This window comes from Oncorhynchus masou, unplaced genomic scaffold (assembly GCF_036934945.1).
Source record: "Oncorhynchus masou masou isolate Uvic2021 unplaced genomic scaffold, UVic_Omas_1.1 unplaced_scaffold_2348, whole genome shotgun sequence".
In the NCBI taxonomy this organism is placed as follows: domain Eukaryota; kingdom Metazoa; phylum Chordata; class Actinopteri; order Salmoniformes; family Salmonidae; genus Oncorhynchus; species Oncorhynchus masou.
In genome coordinates, this window is record NW_027008808.1 from 24,001 (window position 1) to 30,000 (window position 6,000).

Sequence of the window (6,000 nt, forward strand, 5' to 3'; positions counted from 1 at the left end):
TTCCAGAGAAAGGCCTTCTGTATCTAACTGTCCTCTAGCTGTTACTATACTGTATTGTGTTGTCTTCCAGAGAAAGGCTTCTAACTGTCCTCTAGCTGTTACTAAACCGTATTGTGTTGTCTTCCAGAGAAAGCCTTCTGTATCTAACTGTCCTCTAGCTGTTACTAAACCATATTGTGTTGTCTTCCAGAGAAAGGCTTCTAACTGTCCTCTAGCTGTTACTAAACCGTATTGTGTTGTCTTCCAGAGAAAGGCTTCTGTATCTAACTGTCCTCTAGCTGTTACTAAACCGTATTGTGTTGTCTTCCAGAGAAAGGCCTTCTGTATCTGTGTCCTCTAGCTGTTACTATACCGTATTGTGTTGTCTTCCAGAGAAAGGCCTTCTGTATCTAACTGTCCTCTAGCTGTTACTATACTGTATTGTGTTGTCTTCCAGAGTAAGGCTTCTAACTGTCCTCTAGCTGTTACTAAACCGTATTGTGTTGTCTTCCAGAGAAAGGCCTTCTGTATCTAACTGTCCTCTAGCTGTGTTACTAAACCGTATTGTGTTGTCTTCCAGAGAAAGGCCTTCTGTATCTAACTGTCCTCTAGCTGTTACTATACTGTATTGTGTTGTCTTCCAGAGAAAGGCTTCTAACTGTCCTCTAGCTGTGTTACTAAACCGTATTGTGTTGTCTTCCAGAGAAAGGCCTTCTGTATCTAACTGTCCTCTAGCTGTTACTATACTGTATTGTGTTGTCTTCCAGAGAAAGGCTTCTAACTGTCCTCTAGCTGTTACTAAACCGTATTGTGTTGTCTTCCAGAGAAAGGCCTTCTGTATCTAACTGTCCTCTAGCTGTTACTATACTGTATTGTGTTGTCTTCCAGAGAAAGGCTTCTAACTGTCCTCTAGCTGTTACTAAACCGTATTGTGTTGTCTTCCAGAGAAAGCCTTCTGTATCTAACTGTCCTCTAGCTGTTACTAAACCATATTGTGTTGTCTTCCAGAGAAAGGCTTCTAACTGTCCTCTAGCTGTTACTAAACCGTATTGTGTTGTCTTCCAGAGAAAGGCCTTCTGTATCTAACTGTCCTCTAGCTGTTACTAAACCGTATTGTGTTGTCTTCCAGAGAAAGGCTTCTAACTGTCCTCTAGCTGTTACTAAACCGTATTGTGTTGTCTTCCAGAGAAAGGCTTCTAACTGTCCTCTAGCTGTTACTAAACCGTATTGTGTTGTCTTCCAGAGAAAGGCTTCTAACTGTCCTCTAGCTGTTACTAAACCGTATTGTGTTGTCTTCCAGAGAAAGGCTTCTAACTGTCCTCTAGCTGTTACTAAACCGTATTGTGTTGTCTTCCAGAGAAAGGCCTTCTGTATCTAACTGTCCTCTAGCTGTTACTAAACCGTATTGTGTTGTCTTCCAGAGAAAGGCTTCTGTATGCGTGGGGACATTTGCCCGTTCGACCACGGTATCGATCCAGTGGTGGTGGAGGACGTTAATCTACCTAACATGTTCCAAGCCCCTCCCCCTATCCCAGGGGTCGCCCAGCCCCCTCCCGGCCTACCGCCCCCGCCAGGACCTCCCCCTCTCATGACCCCACCTCCCGTCAACCTCCGTCCCCCTGTGCCCCTGGCAGGCAGCCTGCCGCCCGGCCTGCCGCCCAGCCTGCCGCCAGGTAGGAATTGAGCAGATCCGTCTGTCATAACGAGTCCGTGGCTCGAGTCGCATGTGTTGTCATTCCAAATGGAACCCTCTTCGCTATAGGGCGAGCTTCTTTCGAACCATAGCCAATCGGGCGTTCGCCTTACCTTTGTAAAGATCTCCACAGAGACTCTAATTCATGATGTCAGACTTGCATCGTTCTAGAATGTTGTGTTAATGGCGGCCATCTTGGTCAGGAAACATTCTAGTGTTTTATTTCGATCTGTGCTCCCCGCCCCCAGGTCCCCCTCACCAGGCATCAGGGATGGAGGCCCCTCCTTGCTCCATCGCCAACTCTGTTCCTACTATTGTAACCACAGGGACACGACCCTCCATCCCCCAGCCCCCGGCTCCTCTCTTCTCAACAGGTAGGGATGAGGCGGAGCTGTGTGTGTGTGTGTGAGAGAGCTGTGTGTGTGAGAGAGCTGTGTGTGTGTGAGAGAGCTGTGTGTGTGTGAGAGAGCTGTGTGTGTGTGTGTGAGAGCTGTGTGTGTGTGAGAGCTGTGTGTGAGTTGACAACCAAGAGGGTGGTCTTAAGTGTCAAATCCTTGGTGCAATCTCCTGCAGTTGTGCCCTTGAGCAAAGCATTTAGTCCTCTTAACAGCTGTACAATGTGACCTTCAGTTATCTACTGCTCCAACCTGTGTGTCTTTCACAGGGGAAGGAGAAATGTTTTGTCTCTGTTGTCTTCGTTAAGTCTGTGTTGTGGTCTCTACGTTGAGTCTGTGTTGTGGTCTCTTCGTTAAGTCTGTGTTGTGGTCTCTACGTTAAGTCTGTGTTGTGGTCTCTACGTTAAGTCTGTGTTGTGGTCTCTGTTGTCTTCATTAAGTCTGTGTTGTGGTCTCTTCGTTAAGTCTGTGTTGTGGTCTCTACGTTAAGTCTGTGTTGTGGTCTCTACGTTAAGTCTGTGTTGTGGTCTCTACGTTAAGTCTGTGTTGTGGTCTCTACGTTAAGTCTGTGTTGTGGTCTCTTCGTTAAGTCTGTGTTGTGGTCTCTACATTAAGTCTGTGTTGTGGTCTCTTTGTTAAGTCTGTGTTGTGGTCTCTTCTTTAAGTCTGTGTTGTGGTCTCTACGTTAAGTCTGGGTTGTGGTCTCTACGTTAAGTCTGGGTTGTGGTCTCTTCGTTAAGTCTGTGTTGTGGTCTCTACGTTAAGTCTGGGTTGTGGTCATTGTCTTCGTTAGGTCTGTGTTGTGGTCTCTACATTAAGTCTGTGTTGTGGTCTCTACATTAAGTCTGTGTTGTGGTCTCTACGTTGAGTCTGTGTTGTGGTCTCTACGTTGAGTCTGTGTTGTGGTCTCTACGTTAAGTCTGTGTTGTGGTCTCTACGTTAAGTCTGTGTTGTGGTCTCTACGTTGAGTCTGTGTTGTTGTCTCTACGTTAAGTCTGTGTTGTGGTCTCTACGTTAAGTCTGTGTTGTGGTCTCTTCGTTGAGTCTGTGTTGTGGTCTCTTCGTTGAGTCTGTGTTGTGGTCTCTACGTTAAGTCTGTGTTGTGGTCTCTACGTTGAGTCTGTGTTGTGGTCTCTACGTTGAGTCTGTGTTGTGGTCTCTTCGTTAAGTCTGTGTTGTGGTCTCTACGTTGAGTCTGTGTTGTGGTCTCTACGTTAAGTCTGTGTTGTGGTCTCTACGTTGAGTCTGTGTTGTGGTCTCTTCGTTAAGTCTGTGTTGTGGTCATTGTCTTCGTTAAGTCTGTGTTGTGGTCTCTTCGTTGAGTCTGTGTTGTGGTCTCTACGTTAAGTCTGTGTTGTGGTCTCTACGTCAAGTCTGTGTTGTGGTCTCTTTGTTAAGTCTGTGTTGTTGTCTCTACGTTAAGTCTGTGTTGTGGTCTCTACGTCAAGTCTGTGTTGTGGTCTCTTTGTTAAGTCTGTGTTGTGGTCTCTTTGTTAAGTCTGTGTTGTGGTCTCTACGTCAAGTCTGTGTTGTGGTCTCTACGTCAAGTCTGTGTTGTGGTCTCTACGTTAAGTCTGTGTTGTGGTCTCTACGTTAAGTCTGTGTTGTGGTCTCTACGTTAAGTCTGGGTTGTGGTCTCTTCGTTAAGTCTGTGTTGTGGTCTCTACGTTAAGTCTGTGTTGTGGTCTCTACGTTAAGTCTGTGTTGTGGTCTCTTTAAGTCTGTGTTGTTGTCATTGTCTTCGTTAAGTCTGTGTTGTGGTCTCTACGTTAAGTCTGTGTTGTGGTCTCTAAGTCTGTGTTGTTGTCATTGTCTTCGTTAAGTCTGTGTTGTGGTCTCTTCTTTAAGTCTGTGTTGTTGTCATTGTCTTCGTTAAGTCTGTGTTGTGGTCTCTACGTTAAGTCTGTGTTGTGGTCTCTACGTTAAGTCTGTGTTGTGGTCTCTTTAAGTCTGTGTTGTTGTCATTGTCTTCGTTAACGTAGAGACCACAACACAGACTTAAGTCTGTGTTGTGGTCTCTAAGTCTGTGTTGTTGTCATTGTCTTCGTTAAGTCTGTGTTGTGGTCTCTTCTTTAAGTCTGTGTTGTTGTCATTGTCTTCGTTAAGTCTGTGTTGTGGTCTCTACGTTAAGTCTGTGTTGTTGTCTCTGTTGTTATTGTCTTCATTCAGTCTGTGTTGTGGTCTCTGTTGTTATTGTCTTCATTCAGTCTGTTGTTGTTATTGTCTTCATTCAGTCTGTGTTGTGGTCTCTGTTGTTGTTATTGTCTTCATTCAGTCTGTGTTGTGGTCTCTGTTGTTATTGTCTTCATTCAGTCTGTTGTTGTTATTGTCTTCATTCAGTCTGTGTTGTGGTCTCTGTTGTTGTTATTGTCTTCATTCAGTCTGTGTTGTTGTTATTGTCTTCATTCAGTCTCTGTTGTTGTTATTGTCTTCATTCAGTCTGTTGTTGTTGTTGTCTTCATTCAGTCTGTGTTGTGCTCTCTGTTGTTATTGTCTTCATTCAGTCTGTGTTGTGGTCTCTGTTGTTGTTGTTGTCTTCATTCAGTCTGTGTTGTGGTCTCTGTTGTTATTGTCTTCATTCAGTCTGTGTTGTTGTTATTGTCTTCATTCAGTCTCTGTTGTTGTTATTGTCTTCATTCAGTCTCTGTTGTTGTTATTGTCTTCATTCAGTCTGTGTTGTGGTCTCTGTTGTTGTTATTGTCTTCATTCAGTCTGTTGTTGTTGTTGTCTTCATTCAGTCTGTGTTGTGCTCTCTGTTGTTGTTGTTGTCTTCATTCAGTCTGTTGTTATTGTCTTCATTCAGTCTGTGTTGTGGTCTCTGTTGTTGTTGTTGTCTTCATTCAGTCTGTTGTTGTTGTTGTCTTCATTCAGTCTGTGTTGTGGTCTCTGTTGTTGTTGTTGTCTTCATTCAGTCTGTTGTTATTGTCTTCATTCAGTCTGTGTTGTGGTCTCTGTTGTTGTTGTTGTCTTCATTCAGTCTGTTGTTGTTATTGTCTTCATTCAGTCTGTGTTGTGGTCTCTGTTGTTGTTATTGTCTTCATTCAGTCTGTGTTGTTGTTATTGTCTTCATTCAGTCTCTGTTATTGTTGTTGTCTTCATTCAGTCTGTGTTGTTGTTGTCTTCATTCAGTCTGTGTTGTGGTCTCTGTTGTTGTTATTGTCTTCATTCAGTCTGTGTTGTTGTTATTGTCTTCATTCAGTCTCTGTTATTGTTGTTGTCTTCATTCAGTCTGTGTTGTTGTTGTCTTCATTCAGTCTGTGTTGTGGTCTCTGTTGTTGTTATTGTCTTCATTCAGTCTGTTGTTGTGGTCTCTGTTGTTGTTATTGTCTTCATTCAGTCTGTGTTGTTGTTATTGTCTTCATTCAGTCTGTGTTGTGGTCTCTGTTGTTGTTATTGTCTTCATTCAGTCTGTGTTGTGGTCTCTGTTGTTGTTATTGTCTTCATTCAGTCTGTGTTGTGGTCTCTGTTGTTGTTATTGTCTTCATTCAGTCTCTGTTGTTATTGTCTTCATTCAGTCTGTGTTGTGGTCTCTTGTTGTTATTGTCTTCATTCAGTCTGTGTTGTGGTCTCTGTTGTTGTTATTGTCTTCATTCAGTCTGTGTTGTGGTCTCTGTTGTTGTTATTGTCTTCATTCAGTCTCTGTTGTTATTGTCTTCATTCAGTCTGTGTTGTGGTCTCTGTTGTTGTTATTGTCTTCATTCAGTCTGTGTTGTGGTCTCTGTTGTTGTTATTGTCTTCATTCAGTCTGTTGTTGTTATTGTCTTCATTCAGTCTGTGTTGTGGTCTCTGTTGTTGTTCTCTTCATTCAGTCTGTTGTTGTTGTCTTCATTCAGTCTGTGTTGTGGTCTCTGTTGTTGTTGTCTTCATTCAGTCTGTTGTTGTTGTTGTCTTCATTCAGTCTGTGTTGTGGTCTCTGTTGTTGTTATTGTCTTC

General features: G+C 43.3%; 1 pseudogene; it reads left to right on the forward strand.

The window, feature by feature from the left end:
* The window catches only part of LOC135533378 (RNA-binding protein 26-like), a 38,163-nt pseudogene that overhangs the window by 6,557 nt on the left and 25,606 nt on the right, over positions 1–6,000 (forward strand).